The sequence below is a fragment of the Nicotiana tabacum genome, chromosome 18 (assembly GCF_000715075.1).
Source record: "Nicotiana tabacum cultivar K326 chromosome 18, ASM71507v2, whole genome shotgun sequence".
NCBI classification, from domain to species: Eukaryota; Viridiplantae; Streptophyta; class Magnoliopsida; order Solanales; family Solanaceae; genus Nicotiana; species Nicotiana tabacum.
This window is the reverse complement of record NC_134097.1, coordinates 141,460,257-141,484,550: the sequence shown is the minus strand read 5'-3', so window position 1 is coordinate 141,484,550 and position 24,294 is coordinate 141,460,257. Positions and strand designations below refer to the sequence as shown.

General features: G+C 38.9%; 1 long non-coding RNA gene across 1 annotated transcript; it reads left to right on the top strand.

The window, feature by feature from the left end:
- The first annotated feature begins 9,806 nt into the window (after positions 1-9,806).
- LOC142172842 (uncharacterized) lies at positions 9,807-21,901 on the top strand. Its single transcript, XR_012701806.1, has 3 exons — positions 9,807-10,311; positions 20,410-20,478; positions 21,417-21,901. It is a non-coding gene; the product is annotated as an uncharacterized LOC142172842 (long non-coding RNA).
- Positions 21,902-24,294: the final 2,393 nt, after the last annotated feature.

The window sequence follows — 24,294 nt, the reverse complement described above, 5'->3', positions numbered from 1 at the left end:
TCAAATATAATTTAAGTACTCACATAAATCAAAGAAGTCTCTCGTACTCACAAAGAAGTAACATGCATGCAAAAGATTTCATAGGTTTGCTCTTTATGTAAACGTCTACTAATGTAGGCTCGCTCGATTTAAAATCAATTAGGACCTTTTCATCGTTGTAATGTGGGATAAGGGACGAGTATGATGATATATTTTAGTAATAGTGGCTAACCCTTGTAAGTACTTTAACACATTGCAAAATTAACTTTAAGCGCATATTTTTTCAACCCGACTTCGATTTCATAAATAAGATCACCCCCAACTAAAATGTTCCCTTCTTCCTTAAGCACTACTTTAATTCATACCCCATTAGCAAGATAAGATGTCAATTTATTTATGTATACTCAATTTTTCTTAGATTTTCGTTTCTCTTTTTTTCTCTCTCTTTTCTTTTCAACAATATTTTTTCCTTGCTAGTGGTGTATTTGTTACAGCACAAGTAAACCTTTTTTTCTTTTATTTGTTCCACTCAAAAGCCACCCAAGTTCTCTCCTTACTTTTTCTAGCACTCATTCTACAATTAAAGTGCTTTAAGAGGTAAAATAATGTCAATTAAGAATAAGAAGGGTATAAGCTCGTAATGTGGGTGCCAAATAAAAGTTTATAGGCTCAAAAAAGGTTAACTAGGGATAATTTTTATTTGTGATAAACAATAAGCTGAAAAAGATCAAACAAGGTCTAAAATCATTTTCCAAACCGAGTATCACCTAAAATTTCGCTTCAACTCACATGCTGCGCAAGTTCTAGACGCAATTATAATGACATAGACTACAAAAAAAACTCACCACAGATGGCAAATGTGTCACTAAGAATGGTCCATTCCGACTCTCAAATTAATGCAAGTATTCACGGAACCACAAGATACTAAGAATTAATAACAAAATGGACATACGTCAAGAAAATGAGACATAAGCGTCATAAAACATGTTATCCAACTAAACAAGACATCATGGACAATTTCAAAATATAGGGAAGATACTACACATGCCAAAACCTAATATGCTATTATCAAAGAAGTCAATGACTTTTAGTTTCATCATTCTTTCTCCTTTTATTCCCTAATCCTAATCCACTCTAAAAAAAACTACTACTTGGTTTAAACAATATCACATGAAAAAAGAATTGAGGCACAAAGAAAAACTACAGGGGATTATTACTACCTCAAAAAAATTAAAAGACATATTTTTAGATTTTTTTTATTTTTCAATTTTTTTCTTTTTTGTGATTTTGGTTAGACTTTAGTTCCTCACGAAAACTGTTTAGGAGATCCATCGTCAAGAAAAATCCAAATTATTCTATTTTTGATTCCCCCCCCCCCCGCCATATTACACTACTACTAAATTAAACTATAAATACTACACTAATTTTTTCTATTTTTTCATGTATTTATCTAATTAATCAATGCCAAAATAGAGAAAAAAAACTAATCTAAAGCTAGATTATCAAAAATAAATAAGAAGCTAAAAAGATACTAATATACTATTTACACCATGAGAATCCTCCACCCCACACTTGAAGTAAGCAATGTCCTCGTGCATAAAAGAAATTAAAATCAAGAAGGGAGGGAAAAATCCCTGGTCACTACTCGTCATCCTCCTCAGCATAGAAGGCTCCCTCAGCCGCCTCCTAGTCATCATCATCATCACCATTATTGGGCTCCTCCTCGGGCTATTCTGGCTCGGGATCTGAATTTTTGGGGTGTGTTCACATCTTCATCCTCAATCAACCTCTGGCATTCACCCAGACCAACCAAATGCTTAGAATGAGCATTGAGCGGATAACACTCATTCAGGTATGCTCGCTCCTCTGGAGTAGTCAGTCAGCTACCAATCTGCAATTACAGGCCAAGCATCCCATAGAAGTGTGACATGGAACTATCATCACGAGCCTGACGCTCTGCACATGTAAGCATAAAGCCGTCATCAGTGGTGTACGTAGGATTTTTCATAAGCGGTGTCACTATTTCTAGCAATAGGCCTGTAACAATCAAATATTATTTTGTAGAGCCAAGGGAGTTCGAACCCAAGACCTCTTACATCAAACTTGAAGTTGTGAACCACTAGACTATTGAGTTGTTTCAATGCAAGTGGTATCACTTTTAATGATTTTATCTTCTTCTTATTATATATATATATATATATATATATATATATATATATATATATATATATATATATATATATATATGTAGTAAAAAATTTCGACGAAGCAGTGTTCAGTTGTGCTGCTTGGGATAAGGACCTTCTTTTGCCCATATGCTCGTAATATCGGTCTCTCAGAGTGCCGCTGGGATGATCATGTCAAGTTCAAGCTCCTCATCCACTTTCTCCATCCTCAGGTATTGTGTCAGCATATTTTCAAAGATCAATTTATCCACATTCTCACTCCTCCTCACCAGCACTATCTGGTGGCATATCAAATAACCCAGAAGTACAAGAAGCACATTCTCTCACGCCCGATATATTTATCGTGATCACGTGGTAACAACCTAATATTGATCAACATCAACCATACTTCAGCCTCCAATTTTAGCTTTTTATTTGGGAATTTTATATGGCAGTGACTTCTCTTATCACGGACCCAAGCAGCAACAAAACTGACACCACAGAAGAGGTGTCGAATCTCCTAATAAGTTGTTCGGGCAATAAAATTTCTCAATAGAACATGCGGGACATCAGGTGCCACCAAGTGAGCACAAAGGGAAGAAGTAGAGATATCGATCAATCTCCCCCCAATTGGCACTAATTGCTCCTCATTATCTGGATCCCATCCAACATAGAACTTACGGACTATGCTCACATTGATGCCATCCGGGATCTTGAAGACATAGTCTCAAACCAACTCATGGAACGGTTTCTAAATCTCCGGATGCTTAGATCACAATCAATGCTCCTCCACCACTACGTCCGAGTGTATGTGCACGAGACTACAATTTTTATACCACTTCTTAGCCAATAGGGGTATGCTCTTGAGCTCGTATTCGCGCTCACCCCTAAGCCTTGGTCGTGAGGATTCCATAGCCGCAACTGCTTGCAGTCCTTCAGCTTGACTACTAGACGGACCCTCTCCTTGGTTTCACTTCTGAGGTGGCGATGCAAAAGCTATGTTTCCCTTAGTAAGGGTTGTAGCTTTGCCCTTGCCTTTTTCTGTATGTTGTGCATTTGATTTTGGACTCACCATTTTGTACCTACACATATTTATGTTAGTCAAATGGAGGGCCATTAATCAAAATGAAAAGTGGTCCTAACAACCCCACACTTTAGAATTTAGCACATGGTTGTCAAGTAAATCGAGGCTACTCAGACTTCACCACGTGAAATTAAGCATGAGTCTATTCTCAAGACACATGGTTCATATGGGAAGACAATATATGTACCATACTTTAACCACTTACTCTGACTCTAGTAAGACACCCTATACTTAAATTTCATGATATTTAAGCTTTCAAATCACAATTATATCAATTTCGGAGACTTGAGCTCCAATTGGGACAAAATTTGCTTTTGAAGCATTTTAGCGAACACTTGGTGTGCAATAGTTAGAATGAAGCTTTTGTGTGGGTAAGGAATGCCCCAACCTCCCAAATTGGCTTGGGATTTGAGTGTAAATACTCTTTTGAGCAACAAGAATATCAATCCTACGGGGTTGGGACAAGCATGCACAATTTTACCATTCAAAACATTCCCTTATGCATGTTTTAATTTACTTCAGATAATCCTAAATAGAAGAGAGAGAGATGGGAGACCATACCTTAGACATTGAAGAGATAATGTGTGATGTTCAATTAGTATTGTAATTGGTGTGTGTGAGAAAAGGGGAGGTTTTTGAGTGATTGAGAGAGAGAAAGAGATATGGTGGGGGTGGGGGGTGGGGGTGGGGGGGCTAGTAGTGAGTTTTGAGCGTGGGGTATTTGGGATGGGGATTTAAAAGAGGTTGGCGTGTATAAAAAAAGAAAGGAAAGGAAACTCTTATCTGGCCTCGTGAAATTGGACATGAGGCCCTTCTTGCAATAGGGTCAGCGGCGTGGGGGATGGGGAGAGGGGAAAATAGGGCGGGGTGAGGGCTATCGCGAGCATGAGCTCGCACCTAGTCAAGTGACGCCACGATTGGCACGAGGGGGAGGGATCGCGACACAAAGGTTAACGCAAGTTACTACTCGCACTTGGCTAAGTAACGCCAAGCGTATAGCGAGATCCCTACCTCACTGGGCTGGGTTATTTTTAGACTCTTTTATGTGTTTTAACCTCCCTATTTCGCTCCTGATCATATCATTCCATTGGTTTTCACCCATACCTGTTTAAACACCAAAAATCAACCAGTTAGTACCCCCAAAATAAAAAAAGTCAAATTAAGCTAAACTATTCTATGAATTGGGTTGCCTCCCAACAAGAGCCTTAGTTAATATTACGGCATGACATTTACAACATCGCCATGGTCTTCCTCCTACGAAGCACCAAATTTAACATCATGACACGATGGAAGATGTTCCTTCATGTATTCACCAAGTTTATCAATGGGTTTTAACGATGAATGCGACCCCTTAATAGTGTTTAACTCTTTGACCATTGACTAAGAATGTGCCACCACTTTCCAGATCCTATAGCTCAACAGCTCTATGATTCTTAGCATGCACCACTTCAAATAGACCCGGCTATCTAAATTTGACCTTCCCAGGAAATAGCTTCAACCTTGTATTGAACAAGAGAATGTCTCAACTCATTTCAAACTCACGATGCATAATCTGTTTGGCATGCCATCTCTTTGCCTTTTCGTTGTGCAACTTTGCATTCTCATAAGCGTGAAACCGAAACTCCTCGAGCTGATTAAGTTGCAACATTCATTTTTCCCTAGCTAGATCCAATATCAAAATTGAGCTTCTTGATTTTCAATATGCCTTATGCCCAAGCTCAGTGACAAGCCTTCCCATAAACCAATCTGTATGGCGAAGTGCTAATTGGAGTCTTGCAGGAAGTTTGATATGCCTATAGAGTGTCATCTAGCTTGCTAACCCAATCTTTCCTACTTGTTTGTATTGTTTTCTCCAAATCTGCTTCACCTCCCTATTTGAAACTTCATCTTGACCACTAGTTTGCGGATGACAGGCTGTTACGACCTTGTGTTACACCCCATACTTATCCAAGAAGTTGCCCAATAATTTGTTGCAAAAATGAGTACCTCCATCACTAATCAAAGCACGTGGAGTTCCAAATCTTGTGAAAATGTTATTCTTCACAAAGTTCACCACAACTTTTAGCATCATTTGTAGGAAAAGCCACAGCCTCTACCCACATCGACACAAAATCATTTGCAACCAAAATGTAGTTATGACCATTGGATGATGGAATAGACCCATGAAGTCTGTTCCCAATCATCAAAGATTTTGACCTCAAGTATTCCCTTCAAAGGCATATCATGCCTCCTTGAAATTGTGCTCAATCTTTGTCACTTATCACATATTTTCACAAAAGCATGCATATTTTTTGTAATGACCCGACCGGTCGTTTTGAGCTATAGTGTGTCATTCAACAGTTTGAGACCATGAGCCGCTTCACTTCAGGCATTATGACTTGCACGCATGGTCGGAACTGAATTTCGGGAAGTTTGGAATTGATTTGGAAAGAAAATTCTTATTTCGGAAGCTTTAACTTGAAAGAATTGACTAATTTTGAGTTTTGAGTAAACGACCTTGGAATTGGGATTTGAAGATTCCAACTAGTTCGTATGATGATTTTGGACTTGGGTGTATATCCGGATCGACTTTGGATGACCCGGGAGCGTTTCAGCGCATATTTTGGAAGTTAGCATTTTGGAAGAATTTCATAAATCTAGGTTGAAGTGCATTTCAGTGTTATCAATGTCCGTTTGAGATTCTGAGTCTGAGAATAGCTCTCTATGGTGATTCTATATTGGGAGCGCGTCCGGAAGTGGATTTGGAGGTCCATAGGTCATTTTGGAGTTATTTGGCTAAAGTTAGAAACTTGAAGGTTTTTGAGAAGTTTGACCGAAAGTGGAATTTTTGATATCGGGGTCGGATTTCGATTCCGAAAGTTGGAGTAGGTCCTTAATGTCAAATATGACTTGTGTGCAAAATTTAAGGTCAATCGAATATGATTTGATAGGTTTCGGCATCGAATGAAGAAGTTCGAAGTTCTAAAGTTCATCAAGTTTGAAATGGAGTGTGATTCATGGGTTTTTACATTGTTTGATGCGATTTGATGATTCGAGCAAGTCTGCGTTATGTTATGGACTGGTTGGTATGATTGGACAGGGCCTCGGGTGGATTCTGAGTGGTTATCGGATTGAAAATGAAATTTGAGGAAGGGCTGAAGCAGTTGGGCTTATGGTGTAACCGCACCTCCATGAAGAGCACCGCAGGTGCGGGCCCGCAGGAGCGGGAAGTGACCCACAAAAGCGGGTTTTTGGCTAGGGAAAGGTGGAACACAGATGCTGTCAAAGTCCGCAGAAGCGGGACCGCACCTGCGTTTGTAGAGCCGTAGATGCGGAGTTGAGAGGCCTGATGAAAGGCCGCATAAGCGGTCAAGTGACCATAGGTGCGGAAAGGCTGAAGGCAATGAGGTTCTTTAAAATTCGGGATTTGGCTTATTTTCACTCCATTTATTTCATGGGAGCCGATTTTGGAGCAACTAGGGAGTGCCATTTTCACCACCAAGCATGAGGTAAGTGATTTATGCTAGTTTTGAGTTATATACATAATTATGTACGGATTTGGACATGGAAATTAGTGGAAAATTTGAGGAAAACCTAGAAAATTGGTATTCTTGAATTTTGACCATGATTTCGGACATGAAATTGAGGGTAAATTATATATTTGAGTTTGTGAGGTTATGGATAAACTTTATCTTCGAAAAATTTCGGAATCCAGGCACGTGGGCCCGAGGGTGATTTTTATCGACTTTTCGATCGGGGGTTAGAAATTGTTATAAATTGGATTATAATGAGTGTTTGAGCATATATTAATGGGTTTGAGTCGTCGGATAGGATTATAAGCCGATTATGGAACATCAGAGCGAGGTGAGTCTCCTTTCTAACCTTGTAAGAGAGAATTGTCCCCATAGGTGAAATAATTAATTATGTGCTACTATTGTGGGGGCTACGTACGCACGAGGTGACAAAAGTCCGTGCGTAGCTACTACTATGCTTAAGTCCGGGTAGTCTAGGAACCAAAAGCATGCTTTACTTGTGATATTTGTAATCTTGTTGTCAATTTAAAATGTTTAAATCATATCGAACTTTGTAAATAAATTTCTTAAAGGCTAGACATCGTTTTCTTAACTCTTAAAAGAGAAATTTCCTTTCCTTGAATAATTGCTCCTTGATGAATTCTTGATTGACTGTTTGAATGTATATAACTATTGTGAAACGGGTCGAACACCTTGGTAGATTAATTAGATGCATCTATGGTTTGCGACATTCGACCCTCTGGCAGTGCACAATTTAAATATTTATTGGATCGGGTGTCGCGCCCTTTTTTCTCGTGAAATCGGGTTTCGATACGTGACAACTCTTTTAAGGAAGAGTTTTAAAAGAGAGAGCCGCCACCTAACGGATTAAGGTACGTTAAGGCACCTATTTGCAAATAACTTTGTTTGACCAGTTTACATCACCAAAGATCGGGTAAGGGCTCAAAATTACCTCGAAAACTAGGGACCAAGTCCTAGTGTGTCAGAGTTCACAAGGGTCTCACATGGACCCTAAGCAATGCTCACACTAGGGAGGTCAAAGGACAGAACCTAAATAGCCTTGACTTTCAGCCGACTAGGAACAGAATTCAAAAGGGCTAGATAGTAGAGGAGTAGAATGAAATTAGGGGATCCACTAAATGACAGAACACATATTGAACATATACAAACCAAATAGTAGACATGCTTGAACTTAGGCAATCTTAATCAAGTTTTAGGGAATAAATTCAGTCACATGCTAGCAAGACAAGTTATAAAATAGATTCATAGTGATAACAGAGGATTCAATGTAGACTAAGTGCAAAAACTAGTATCATAAGAAGGAATCACATTAATTAGCAATAGATCAGAGCATGTTAAAAACTGATTAGGGTAGTTACTAGAGGTGTAATAATATAATGAGAACAAAGTCAAACATGACACATTATAATGCACTCAGAAACGGACTTGTTATCCTATTAAGGAAGATATCTGTACCTAGTTAACCAAACCACATAGAAGGTATGAGAGCATGTTTACAAGCAGGTTCATAACAAACTTAGCTTCGAGAGATGGTCATCAATGACATAGAATTTAAGCAGAATCTAACTAATCAACTCAAAATAAGTTTAAGCATATCTCAAACCACAACATAACAGCATTTAGGATGGCATAGGCTAATTGAAGTAACACATTAAACAGATAATCAGAATGAAACGGCAAAAAGGTCTAATAACTCACCAGTTGAGATGAAACAGAGAAGAAAGGGATCCAACAATATAGTGAATATTACCAAACAGAAGCAAGAGTTTGGAGATTTCTGGCCTTGGCTTTCAGCCGGCCAAGAATCAAGACACGGAACAGGATTATTCAAAAGAGTAGGAGCATATAGCTATTGTTATAGTAGTGAAAGATTTTCGAACTTCAAACTTAAAAACCTCATCAAAGGGGAGTGGAGAGGGGTTTAAATAGTGCAGAAACTAAAACATAAACATGAAAAATAATTGATTCAGACACTAAAAGGACAAGCACTTAAATCAGTAAGGAAAGAAGTTTAAACCCTAATTTTAGGTAAAAATACACAAGATCAGCAGAATATACTGTGAACACGCAATTTTTGCTCGATGAAAAAAAATATTCCTATAAATCCACAAAAAATACATTTGTTTTAATTATTTTAACTTTTTTTTATAGAATTTTAGGAATTTCTTGCTAATGGTTGTTTGCATTTTAGTTGCATGTTTAGTATTTTAAAATTATAGGAAATACAAAAAATATCTAAAATATTCATTGAATTTAGGAATTATACATTGAGTTAATTGCATTATTAAGAAAAATCACAAAAAATGATCATTTTTACATATTTAGCTTTTAGTCTTTAGAAATTAGTATTTTTATTTAGTTTTAAGTTAATTAGTTATTTTAGTAGATAAATAATTTTAATTTTTACAAATTAGATTGATTTAGGATTTTATAATCAAAGAAGAAGGAAGAAAAATAAGAAAAGGAAAAGGGGCTTGGTTTTTTTAAATTAAAATCAGACTGGGCCAATTTCAATTGGACCAATACCATACCAATACCCTCATGGCCCAAACTCTATCTTCATAAAAACCTAACCCTAGAGAAGGGACTCTTTGATCTTTAACACAAAAAAATCGGACCCCCACTCTTGAGAAAAACCAATTGGATGGTTGTTACACATCGTTTCATAATGTATCGTATCGTATTGTATTGTACTGTATCGTTTGATGAATACAATGTTTGGATAGATTGTATCGTTTGCCATTGTTTCATGATATCATGCACTAGCAATATGAAGAATAAATTTGTAATGTTATAAAGATAAATTATGATACGGGGTAAATTTAATATATAAAAAGGTAGGGTAAATGATAAAATAAAATAATTTAATAATAGTTAAGGGTGAGATAGAGAGATAAAGACAAGATAACGACGCAACCACACCAAATCAGTCACTATATAAAGTGACACATTTCGTCATTACGTAACGACGAATTTAACGCTACAATACAATAAAATTTACATAACAATCAAAACAAACATCGTATTTAAAGTAACAATACGATACGATACAATAAGTAACGACCATCCAAACAAGCTGTTAAAAAAAATAATGGACAAAACCCTTCCCCCTTAGAATCCTAGAGCGCCGTTTTCATCTTCTTCAACAAGGAGAGACCTAAAAATCAGACCCCCTTTCCTATACCCAGCGTCGAGGCCTTCTTCTCCATTCCCACTCTCATTGATTTTTCTCATTCTCTCATCTAATTCACACCCTTACACACATTCAGTCATTGTTTCGTTATCAAAACCGCACACCATCGTTCTTACAACGGAGACTGATACAAAACAAATGAAGAACTCTGCCTCCTAAAAATAAAACTCTCGGATCTGGAAATTTCGAAAGAAAAAGGATTTCAATTGATTGGTTTGTTTGTTTTCTGGGATTTTAAGAGTGTTTAGACTCCAAAATTGTTGGTTGATTGTTGAACCTGTGGCTTCTTTTGCTAGGTTTTGTCGTCTTTATTCCTGCTCGATTTTTGGCCATTTCAACTTCTGACTCAGGCACTAGGTACATATTCCTAAATCTGTACTTGTTACTGAAAAAATAAAAAATTGTTAAATTTCTGGCAAGGTGTTGATTTACGGTTCTGTTATGTCGCTTGTGTTATTTTATTTTTTTGTGTGTTGAGAAATTAGTTGTTGGAATTTAGTACTCTTCAGCCATGTAATTTATATGACTCTGAATATACCTTACTACTACAAAATCTGTTACAAACACATTCCTTCATCCTCTCCTTTCTTAATATCCCATGGCGCGAGCAAACTAATGAAAATAAGTGGAAAACCAAAGATAATAAGTTGAACCCAAGAATCACATATACTGAAGGAAAAGATAATGGTAATGACTAATGTCCATAGCCATTGAAGAAAATAAGAGCTTCCAAAATGGTTCATGTGTTTACATTTGAAATAGTACAGAAGGAATCAGGAGCAAATGGTTCAAGATTGAAGAACAAGAAGCAACAACTCTAAAATATTATTCTCTTCCTTTTTTTTATTTTTATATTTATGATAACAAACATAGTAACAAACCACCCCATTATCTGTTCCACTTAGATTAACCAACCTTCTATTACTCTGTTTTTTTTTCTCTTCAGTACTATTCTGCCAAAACAACGTTCCTCATTTTCTCTTTCATGTTTCCTGTGTGTTATTGTATATATATTAGTTGTTGCAATAGTATCGTGCCTCTTCTATCTCATCTTAACAAAAATTATTACAATTATTATCTCCCTGATGGGCAAATTATCATTCCTATCAACAAGTAGTCACTGTCCTTACTGACAACTCTATCTCCATAAATTCATGACCCGGCAATAATCTCAAAGATTAAGAACATAATTTAAATGCGCTAGTGGCTTTAGGCGTGATTAATATTAAATTATCATGGTTATGAGTATGGTTCTCGTGGCATAGTCGTGATACACAATCTCCAATTCGGGTGTGCATTTCATGTGACCCGATCACAACTTCGAACAATAATAAAATAAACATGTTGTAAACCGTGAGTGCATTTCATGTGACGCGATTCGCAATGTGTACAAAAACAGACGAGTGCGCGCAATCGCGATTCGTTCAAATAAATTTCACAAATCCTAAAAACGGCGGTTCAATAAGTAAAGGTGGTTATAAAGTTAAAATGCACAATAGGTTTAAAACATGTAATTAATCAGATAATTAGGCCAATTAATAATAGTTGAGCGACTGTGCTAAAACCACAGAACCTAGGAATGTCTAACACCTTCTCCCAGGTTAACAGAATTCCTTACCCGGTCTTCTGTGTTCGCAGACTTTAAAACATAGTCAAATTTCCTCGATTTGGGATTTTAAAATAAACCGGTGACTTGGGACACCATAAATATTCCAATTGGAGACTCTTAAATGAATTAAATAATCCCATATCGAATAATGTCACTTAAATTGGAAAAACTCCCTTATATCCCCTTCGGGTAAAATGGAAGTGTGACAAATACAAGCAAAAAATCACATATTACATAAAATGAACATAGACATGAAATTATTCAAAAGAAACACAGAGTCGAACCAGATTTGGTTCGATTAAAAAAATCCGAAATACTAATTTAGAGTAAGTAAAAGAAATCGACAAAAATAAGCAGATTCTCACATAATAAGGTGAATAATGACGAGATAATACTCAAAATCCAGGCTTGAACCAGTTTTGGTTCGAATCAAAAGAGGATCTGAAAACCCTAACCTTAGGGTTAAGTACAAATCAGTGAGATACGAGCAAATATGGCTCACACGGTACAAAATAACATGTGTGGACTTAATATCATCCAGATTCAAAAGGTGAAGATCGATTAGGACAGAATCAGAGTGGGGTACTTACCATGTTTAGGCAAGTACTAAGTTATTCTATAAAGAATCACCAAATAAAAGAAAATATGCTGAAAAGGTAAGTAAATGGGAGGAAAATCCCATTGGGAACGGGATTAGGGGATTTTGGAGAGGCGACGAGCTTAGGGTTCATTAGAGGAGGAGAGTAGAGGGCGGCGGGTTTAGGAAAATGGGGTTAGGATTTGGGAGAAGGGGATATATGGAAAGTGAGGGGTCGTTTATGAGTCGTTGATAAAAAATTTGAGCGGGACTGAGTCGGATTTAATTGAGTGGGTAAGGGTATTGGGCTAGATGTATTGAGCTTGGGTAATTGGGTTACGTTTGGGTAGCTTAGGTTCGAAATTAATTGTAGAATTAGGGTCAGATTTTAAATACCTAATTTTAATAAATAAATAATTTATAAACATAATAAAAAAGTAAAAAAATATTATTTGTGCATAAAAATGATTTAAAATAATTATGTAACACAATAAAATATAAAAGGTTATTTTTTGCATAAATAATATAATCATAAGTACATATGAGCTATTATCGCAAAATGTGCAATTTAGCCTTAAAAATGCAAATTTAATTATTAAAATGCATTGAAAAATATTTAAACATTATGTTGGTATAAATGATAAATTTAGATGATTAAATTATCATTAAAATAATATGAAAGATAATTATTGGATATTTATATAATAAAAATGCAGAAATAAATTGATTTAAAGCTTTTAAAAATTATGAAAAACTATGAAAAATACTTGTGCATGCTTGTAAATCAAATGATGATGCATGTGCACTATTTTGAAAGTATGTATATATATATATATATATATATATATATATATATATATATATATATATATATATATATACGTACATATATATTTGGAAATATAGGGAAAAATTGGGTATCAACAGCTACCCCTCTTTATCCGGGAAGGATGAAAGAGTTGTCGGGTAAAGAAATGAAGATCGATTTTGTTCGAATGGGGTGTTTTGAAAAATATACGCTGTATCCTGGTCTCTGAGCTACCTACATATCCACGGTTTTATAAGAATCAGACCATGTGTAGTTCTGGACCCAACAGTGAATGAAATCGATGGAATTATTATAGGAATGGTCATGTGTTTCGGAAAGGATTCTGTTGAGTAGGATAGTATCGGATGAATTTATGCGAAGTCACGAATGTGAATTTGAGATGTTATAGATGTATCACAGGGCAGATATCTGAATGGTCATAGAGTAAAAGTGAGTAATTGGTGGGAGCCGGTTATGTTTAAAATAACGGCAGGGTGTGAATGATGTGAGCGGAAATCGGAGCGAAGGTTGCTCCTGTTTGAAGAATGGTTATTTCCTGGATTACCTGCAAAAACTTAAAATACGATGCACGCAAATATATATATATATATATATAGGCTATTGCGGGAATTTAAATATGATGCAAATTCCCTTTGGACCATGAAGATTGTCTTCGGACGGTGAGGATTATGTCCTTAGACCATGACGTCCTGGGCCATGAATCATGAGATAAGGGATTCACAGGCCATGAAATGATGTTCTCGGGCCATGAGAATGGTACCTCTGAACTATGATGCCTTTGAATAATGATGTGCAACATTGATGGATCCTCAGGCTATGACATGGTGTCTTCCGGCTATGAGGATGATACCTTCGGACTATGACGCCTTTGGAAAATTTGGCTATACTTTAGCCCATGAGATGCAAAGACATGATGCTTGAGATGAAACAATACAGAGCTAGTCCTATGTAAGGTCGGGAGGGAGAGGGGGGCAGAGCTTAGCCCCGAGAGAAGAGAATAGTGTAAGGTTTTGAACAGACAACATTTGTGGTTATGCAAGGAGGGACAATGCTTAGTCTCGTGCAAGGAAAGACAGAGCTTAGCCTTATGCAATTGGGGAGGCAATGCTTAGCCTCATGCAAAATGGGAGACGATGCTTAGTCTCATGCAAGGAAAGGTAGAGCTTAGTCTTATGCAATTGATGAGGCAGGGCTTAGCCTCATGCAAAATGGGGAGACAATGCTTAGCCTCGATGCAAGGGAAGACAATGCTTAGCCTTATGCAATTAGGGAGGCAAGGCTTAGCCTCATGCAATAAGAGGAGACAATGCTTAGTATCATGCAATGGAAGGCAGTGCTTAGCCTTATGCAATTGAGGAAGCATGTCTTAGCCTCATGCAAAATGGAAGGCAGTGCTTAGCCTTATGTAATTGAGGAGGCATGACTTAGCCTCATGCAAAATGGGGAGACAATGCTTAGTCTCGATGCAAGGGAAGACAGTGTTTAGCCTTATGCAATTGGGGAGGCAATGCTTAGCCTCATGAAAAATGGAAGGCAGTGCTGAGCCTTATGCAATTAGGGAGGCAGGGCTTAGCCTCATGCAAAAAGAGGAGACAATGCTTAGTCTCATGCAAAGAAAGATATAGCTTAGCCTTATGCAATTAGGGAGGAAGAGCTTAGCCTCATGCAAGAAGAGGAGACAATGCTTAGTCTCATGCAATGGAAGGCAGTGTTAGCCCCTATGCAATTGAGGAGGCAGGGTTTAGCCTCATGCAGTGAATAGATAATAAGTAGTGAAAGAGTATTTCCTTATCTGGAGACATATTTGCGTTTGACAGCCTTGCCATTATGAAGATAGGGATTTTGGTATGTGTATACTTGCAAATGCTCCTATCATGTTCATTGTGCCTGCATCCAAAAAAAAATTGTGAGTTTTGCACGGAAGGTTGGTTCATGCCTTTGCCTGCTTGTTTTGCTTTGCTTTGCTCTGGAGATCCTGTTCGAGTTACCTTGGGTAACATCTAGCTACCATAGAAATAAAGTTTTCGAGACTATACCTCAAATCAAGATGGAAATCAAGCACCTAATAGTTCCTCTATTCTCCAGTAGACCCTTCTCGTCGCTTCCAAATCATAGGAATACATCTCGCAGTCACATCACACTCATCACGTAGCTAACTAATTATTACTTCCCTCAATAGGGACACAACAGAATATATAGATCCAGAGACACGCGCTCACGCAATCAACAGCTCAGGGCTTAAGCTATAGGTAAAAATCCGGCCTCAAGTCCTCCAGACTAGCCGATATCAACACACAGAGGTCACACCTCGTCCCTCGATCAGGGAATCACAAGCCATCGATGCATAGTTATGGGGGTGTGAAGAATCTTTTCATGTTTCCTAGTTGGGAGTGAAGTAAATTTCATGTTGCGGTATGAGTTCAGGCTCAGGAAGACTAAGCGACTGCATAATATTTATGACGGTAGAAGGTATACAAAAATATTAGTTTGAGGCGACGCATGTGGGTTATCTCCTGCGAATTGTTCTAAAGTCGTGTGATCCTTATGTTGTCTGTTAGAAGATCTCAATTACAAGTGAGAAATATGTGTTGAAATTTAGATTTGGGTTGCTTAAGGGAGTGGGTTTAACTGTTATGAGAGTGAATGCGAGATTTGCAGAAGATTTAAAGTACCAGATGGTCTGTGTTTCACAAGCTTATAAAGGATCGAGTTTAATCTCACTATGGTATTATGACAGTAATAAAGTATATGTATTATGAGTTATTGTGTGTGTTTTGATCTATGGCTTCGAGCCAAGTGGGGGAGTCTGCTATTGATTAGTTGATTGCACGACTATGTGCTATGTTGGTTCCAGTTTGAGGCGTGCTGGTGAATCAGTTATGGCTTATGGAGATCGAGACCGAGGATAGCTCGAGTAAAGGAAAATTTTGATAAAGGTTATATTATGCTTCATAGGTGTATGAGAATCACGGAGTGTCTTGAGTAGTTATCGGTAAGGGGTGTGCGGTGCATAGAAAAAAGGAAGTGGCTTGGTTTCATTAAGGTAAGGTTACATTCTGCGATGTCAGAAGTGCTAATGAGGCACAGATTGGTCGGTTCTTTTGATCGAGCCAATTATGGTCTAAGTAGAGTGAATGACTCTCGGGAATGGTTCTAATGTGTTCAAGATTTTTACATGTAATAATTGGAGGTCTTCAAGTTATACTTTTGTCTAGAAACTGAGGTTTGCAATTGGAGAGTGTCAAAACTTGAGGCATTTCTATATCAATTATGGGATTCTATACATCAGTATCAGGAAGGTGAAGGTAACGGGTTTAGATTCGCAGGAAGTCTCTTCAGAATAAAGTATTTTGAATGTGGTGCTTTCGGGAATATTTAAGAGAGTAATCAACGGCGTATGAGTTTTAGACGGTGTGGTTTTATGCTTGGGTCTCGTGTGGTGAGTCTGGGTTGAGGAATTGTGGGTTATAGCAAGAAGAAGTATCAAGTTGAAGGTAAATCAGAAGGAACTTGGATAGATGTGATAGCTTGGTAGTAGGCCGGATCGGTATGGTAAGGATATGATTAGTTCCTTGGGTGCTTACGAGGTAATGAGTTTCTACATGTGTTTCGCGGCAATGCCCTGGGGTTGTAGTGGCCTGCGTAGCTTGGTTGAGTTGAAAGGATTCAGTCCTGACAGATTTGGTTTTGTGCAAAAGGGAACTCAGAGAGTTCTTGATGATTTCTACCACGGATTGGAGGTGTATATTTTTGAATGGCATGATGAGCATGGGATGTATAGTGATTTCCTTCTAGATGGGCTCAATGAAAAGTTCTTGGTTGGTTGAGTACATAGTTGCTTGTGGCTCGAAAGGGATATGAAGTTATCATGTTATCCCAGGATGGTATGGCATATGCGGTATGTTGTGGAGGATTGAGATTTGCATGTGTAAGGTTACAGTTCAGTTCTGAAAGGGAGGTCACAAATTCTGGGGCAGAACGGGCAGTTTCAGATGATTAAAGAAAAGGTATTGCTAATCGGGGTGATTTGACGAGGGTATATGTTACAAAAAAAGAGAAACGAGGCAATGTGATTAAGTTGATGGTACTTCAGTAGTATTGCGACACTCTCTTGTTGGATCGACTGCTGATATTCGAGTTTGCTTGGTAGCACAGAAGAATTATGAGAGAGCCTCTCGTGGTAAGATTGGGTATTAGAGGTGTGTTGCATATTCGGACGGCGGAATTGGGATCAGATATAGAGGTTTGTGTGATATATGGAGTTGGAGACTGGGAGTTCCCATATTCAGGTTATGTTATGGTTGTGGGTCGGGTGTATCGGCACTGTATAGTGACTATCGGAGTTTGGAGACCCGAGTGGATCTTTTGCTGCTTGGTATGTTAGATTTTGATGTAATACTGGGTATAGACTGGTTGTCTACGTGTCGTGTTATTCTGGACTATTGCGCTAAGGAAGCAATGTTGGCTATGCCGTGAATGCCACGGATTGAGTGGCGAGGTTCGACGGATTATGTTCTAGTAGGGTGGTTTTATATTTCGAAAACCCAGCGGATGGATGGAGAAGGATTGTCTTTCTTATTTGGCCTTCTGAGGGATGTCAGTGCAGAGATTCCTATTATTGATTTAGTTCTAGTGATGAGGGACTTTTCCGGATGTGTTTCTTGCTGCCGGGCATGTCACCATACAGGGTTGTTGATTTCGGCATTGATTTGGTGTTGGACCCCGTATCGTATGGCATCAGCAGAGTTAAAGGAGTTGAAGGAGCAACTTCAGGGTTTCCTTGATAAAGGGTTCGTTGGCAGGCCAATGTGGATGTGTGTTCTAACTTGAGTCGGCCTGGTTGGCTTCGAGTTGTATTGTTGAGGGATGTGTTGATTCGATTGGTATTGAGCTTATTAGTAATCTGGGGAGATCTATGAGTTACCTTTTTTGTGTTGTGAGGCGTTATGATTTGTTGGTTATAGGCACTCATGGTGCGGTTCCATTGGGGTTTCATAGTGGAAGTTGAGCGGGAAGAGTATTGGATATTGCTCGGTAGATGGCACATCGATTGTGTCCTTTCGGGTTTGTGTATGTTATGTCTATTGCTTCACGGTGGCTATGATGATTGTTTTGGTTTTAGACATCATATTGCACATGTTTGTCGATTTTGAGCATAGTGACTTGAGGTGTTTCATGTGGACCAGTGTTTGGATGAGGCCGCGCATTGGAGCGAAGCTATGGGGAGATATGATCCTGTGGGTTAAATTTGTGCATTCTGTTTCTATTATGTGTGACGGGTTCTCAGCATTGTGTGTGGTGGTACTGGTGATCTTGCGGTACATCTCTTTCATTTAAGTCATTTTCATGATTTGAGTATGTTCGGATTGTTGCTTATTGGTGCGCGGATTGCGCAAGTTGTGGCTTTAGACTGTATTGAGGTGTCAGGTCACCAGAGTAGTTGTGTTGGACTAGATGAGGTCGTCAGGATCTTTAATGAATACAAACAGATTCAATTTCAGTATGTTGGAAGGATAATATCGAGGTTTGGCTCAGAAATTTGCTATGGTCTTTGCTAAAGGAGAAGTGGCTTCATGAATGGTTGATATGAGAAATAGCTACGGCTTACTGCGTGTTCATTTATCATTGGCAGTATATGAAAGTGTTGGAATGAGACTTTAGTCAATAAGAGGTTTTCTATCGGCATTCGGTTGTTGTGTGCAACTACTGTGATTAGAAGTTATCGCTACACGTGTTGGAGTTATGTGTTATATCATGTAATTGCACCTGAGGCTACATGTATGGGTTATTACAGCTTGTTCGGGCTTATTTAGAATATAGATCTGAGATTCTAATCTTGTGGATAATTTCGGAAGTGGAAATGTGGTTCTAAGGTTTATGGACTAGGTTGGATTGTGAAACCTCAGTAACATTGTGTTATCAGACCTATATGAGATAGGGTGACGTGGGATCACGTAAGGGTTATTCAGCGATTGGTTGGCTTTTGGAACAACTATGGGCACGTTCGAGGACGAACATATGTTTAAGTAGGGGATGATGTAACGATCCGACCGGTCGTTTTGAGCTTTTGCACCTTGCTCGCCAGTTCTCGGGCATGACTTGCCCCGTGTGATGTATTATGACTTATGTAAATTGTCGGTTTTGGTTTTTAGGGTAATCGGAGTGAATTTGGAAGAACAGTTCTCAGTTCGAAGCTTGAAATTTGAAAGGGTTAACCAATATTTGACTTGTTGATATATGATTCCGGATCGGAATTTTTATGATTCGGTTAGCTCCTTTAGGTGATTTGGGACTTAGGAGCGTGATCAGAATGCATTTTGGAGGTCCGAGGAAGATTTAGGCTTGAATTGACGAAATTGAGATTTTGGCATTTTCCGGTTGATAAGTTAGATTTTGATATAGGGGTCGGAATGGAATTCCGAAAGTTGTAGTAGTTTTGTTGTGGCATTTGGGATGGGTGTGCAAAATTTCAGGTCATTCGGACGTGGTTTGGTATACTTTTTGATCAAAAACGTAATTCGGAAGATTTTAGAAGCTTCGGCTTGAATCCAATGTATTTTGGGTGGTTCGATGTTGTTTGAGGTGTTTTGAAGATTGGTACAAGTTTGAATGGTAGTATGTGACTTGTTTGTGCTTTTGATTGAGGTTCCGGGGGCCTCGGGTTGATTCCAGATGGGTGACGGAAGAATTGGAATTGAGTTTTTACAGCTGAAGCATTTGGTTTTTGTCATAATCGCACCTGCGGTTGGGAGGCCGCAGGTGCGATGATCGCAGAAGCGGAAGGTAACCGCATATGCGGCCAAGTAGAAGTCCTTCAGGAACCGCATAAGCGGTGGCGTGGGCGCACCTGCGGTAGCGCAGGTGCGAGTTTTTAACCCCAGATGCGGTAATTAGCTATTTAATGAAAACCATAGATGCAGTGGATTTGGTCGCAAAAGCGATACCGCAGAAGCAAGAAATGGACCGCTGATGCGAAAATTCCTAGGTCAGAAAGCATATAATGTTCCTTCGCGAATTTTTGCTAAGTGCTCTATTTTTGAAGACGGGAAGCAAGCTAGGGCAGTGAATTCAAGGAAAATCGAAGAGAATCAGTTGGGTAAGTTCCCTGAGCTTTATTACTCATGTTTATGATTATTTTTTCATTGTTTAATCATGGTATTAGTGAAAATTAAGGAAGAAAATTGAGTGATTAGGGCTTGAGATTAAGAGACCATTGAGTAGGGATTTGAGAGGCCATTCGAGGTCTGATTTTGATGTTCTTGATATGTATAGACTCGTGGGAGGACTAGGATTCTATTGATGTTAATTTTGTCGGATTCTATGATATAGGCCTGGGGGGCCGGGTTAGAGCAATTTCGGAATTTTTGATGTAGATTGGATATATTTGAGTGGGCTTTGTTCCCTTGCATATTTTAATGGTTATGTGCTGATTGTGGCTAGATTTGGAGCATTCGAAGGTCGATTCGTGAGGGCAAAGGCATCGCAGGCTAGAGTTTGGACTGGATCGAGGTGAGTAATGATTGTAAATGATATTTTAAGGGTATGAAACCCTGGATTTGCACATCGTTGTTCTATATTGAGGTGACACACATGCTAGATGACGAGCGTGGGGTCGTGCACTGTTGGGGATTGTGACTTAGTCCGTCCCGAGTGACTATTTTACTGCGTATTTGGTTAAAAACTATTTGCTACCATTATGTTTTGGGTTGAATGCCATATTTTGGCCTTGTGCCAACTATTTGAACCCTTAGGGAATTTTTACTGATATTTCCTCACTGTTTTGACTTTATACTTGTACTCAGTCATGCTATATTCTACTGTTTTCATAACTCAGCCATGTCTACTCTGCTTTAACACTTAAAATAATATTTTAAATGATATTTTGGGCTGAGCATCATGTTTTACTATTACCCGAGTGGCTTGTGAGATTCTGACTGAGTAAGGTCGAGGGCTTATGTTGTGAGGAAACACTAGTTGTGATTATGAGGCCGAGGGCCTGAGATTTGTACGCCACGAGGTGGCTTGTTGATATGAGGCCGAGAGCCTAGTGATGATGCCACGAGATGACTTGATATTGTGTTTGGGCCGTAAGGGAGCCCCTCCAAGAGTCTACACACCCCCAGTGAGTGCTGGTACCCATTGTGATGTGAGATATAGCCCGAGGGGCAGGTATTGTTGACATTCTGCCCGAGGGGCAATCCTTTATGTGCTTATCTGTCTTATTTGTCTGTCATTTACCTGCTTAATTGTAAAAAAGGCGTTTCATGAAGTTTGAACTGAACTAAAATGACTTTACACATTATCACTGCTTCACTGTTTTTATTGGCTTTTACTGCTTCTGTATAGCATATAATGTGCCTTACGTGATTTCTTGCTTTCAGTCTTTATTTATGATTATTACTCACTGAGTTGGAGTACTCACTTTACTCCCTGCACCCCGTGTGCAGATTCAGGCGCTGCTAATCCTGCTTGCGAGGGTTGAGAGCTCCCGACAGATTTCGGAGTTCACGAGGTAGCTGCTTGGCATTCACAGTCCCGTGTTTCTCCCCCTTTATCTCATTTCTTCCTCTGTCAGTGATTCTGTAATAGTTTAGTAGACACTTCAGACTTGTAGTACATTGATAGATGCCCATGACTAGTGACACCGGTATCGGGCTTTGTTGGGTTTTATTTTCGCAAATTGTAATGTTCACTGCTTACTTTTGGATTATTTATTACGTTTTAGACTTAATTCTTATTGTTTAACTACTTAAACTGAAATGGGAATGTTTCGACTGGCCTTGTCTTCACGAGAGGCGCCATCACGATCGGGTCCGGGTATAGGGTCATGACAGAAGACCAAGTATGGAGAAGGTCCTTCTGGGACCAAATAGATTAGAAATTATATTTTACTTACTTTCTAGACTCGTTTTAGGTTTTGGTTGTAATAAGGCATGCGTCATTAGTGACTCTTTATTATTATTGTCATTTTAGTAGAGATTCGGTTTATTTATCATATTAATGAAATGACGCAGTTATTAGCATCAATTTTCTCCAAATCTATATGTCATTTAGGCCTACATCGGGCACAATGAGGTCCCCAAATCAGGACACGAATTTATAATTCTGCAATATGTGTTTAAATACTGCAGATAACCTTTTAATACTCATCACTGACTTGTTTACCTTTTGTTTTTTCTTTTTCTTTATTTGCTTATTCCCATCCCCTAAGGTTGGTTCATGCATACTGGCATCATCAGCATATCATACCAGATCAAGAGGTCCTCCACCTCCTCCTCCTCCAAACGATCCTAAAAGCAAAGGAAAGGACAGAATGGATGATACAAAATATCAGGAAAGACAATGCCACGCATGAGGAGAATGTCGAAACTTCATATGGTCAAAGCACTCCAGCACCGAATGACTTGGTTTTAAGGTTGGAACACAAGATATTGGAATTATAAGGGGAACTCGAGCAGGTCCGTAACTTGGCAAACCTCTCCCTCACTTTGAACGTCCCCGACATCAACCAACAAAACACTAAAAACCCATCACCTCCCCAAAATACACCAAACCAGCATCCACAATATCCTCATACATCTCACCAATATGCCAAACCGCCTCAAATCCCAATCCTCCACCAGTACCGACTCCTTCACAACATCATCATGAGCCAACCCAGTATCTACAAACCACAACCTATCCCCGATCCTCAAAATTCAACCAACGACCACCACTATACCCAAATTCCTAGAGTTCTCAAAGCAACCCCATATACAAAGAAACCTTACCCCCACACTCCATAACAAACCCTATACATACCTGAATCCACTGAGAAGGATCTGCTCATCAAGAACATGGTAGAGGAACTTAGAAAGCTTACTAGTCGAGTCCAAGGTGGTAAAGGCATCAAATGTTTGAACTATGAAGATTTGTGTATTCAGCCGGACGTAGAACTGCCGGAGGGTTACAAGCTCGTAGGTACATTTCAAAACATATTGTGACAAGCTCGTAGGGGTTGGTAAAGATGAAAGAATCCGTATGAAGTTATTTATGAGGAGCCTTACTGGAGACGCCCTATCTTGGTATATCAGCAAAAAATCCAAAGAAGTGGGCTAACTGGGTAAGCATGGCATCAAATTTCATGGATCGGTTTAGATTCAACACGGAGAATGCACCAGATGTCTTCTATATATAGAATCTCAAGAAAAAGCCAACAGAAACTTTCCGCGAGTATGCTACTCGATGGGGATCGGAAGCTGCGAAAGTAAGGCCGGCATTAGAGGAAGAGTAGATGAACAAATTCTTTGTTCGGGCCCAGGATCTGCAATACTATGAGAGATTGATAGTTATTGAAAATCATAAATTTTCTGACATCATCAAATTAGGAGAAAGAATAGAAGACAGAATTAAAAGCGGAATGGTGACGAACTTTAAAGCACTCCAAGCTTCAAACAAGGCCTTGCAGCCAAGAGGCATATCCAAGAAGAAAGAAGCAGGAGCCGTGATGGTAGCCCAAGGACCAAAATCTCCTCTCACATACCAAACCCCACCACCCACGTATCAGCCTTCACCTCCCAGATACCAACAACCTACCACCACTTACCATACTTATAACACTCAACCAACATATTACCACTCACCACTACCAGCCTGCCAAAACTACCAGAAACCCAAACCAAATTTTGACTGAAGACCACCCAGACAATACACTCCCATCATCGAACCCATTGATCAACTTTATGAAAGGTTGAAGGCTGCCGGTTATGTTACCCTCATTCCCATTATTTCTATGGAAAACTCTTCCCAGTGGGTCAATCCAAACGAGACATATGCCTATCACTCGGGCATAAAGGGACACACTATTTATGAATGTCACACTTTGAAGGATAAGATCCAGACGTTAATTGACACCAAGGTTATACAAGCAAAAGAGGCTACACAAAATGTCCGCAACAACCCCCCTCCCAAATCACAGGGGCGAAGGGGTAAATGTGATCGAAACTGATGAAGAATGGGATCCAAAAGGATCAATTGGACTCATTCGTGAAGGGAATGAAACCACAGTACCTCCAGTCACTCTCACACCCATTATAGTGTAAATTTAGTCACTAATTGAGGTTGAAATAGCCACGCTAACTCAGTTTGAGGTTAATACAACAATGCCCTCAGCCGCACCAGCTCCGTTTGAGGTGGAAGTGACCACACCCTTCACTGTGATTGTAGCACCCACACCATCCTTTAATTCCAATGTTATACCATTGGACTATGTTGCAGAGGCAAGAAGAAAGGGAAAAGGTAAAAGGTAAAATAGAAGAAACAGGTTCCGCACAAAGAATGACTAGG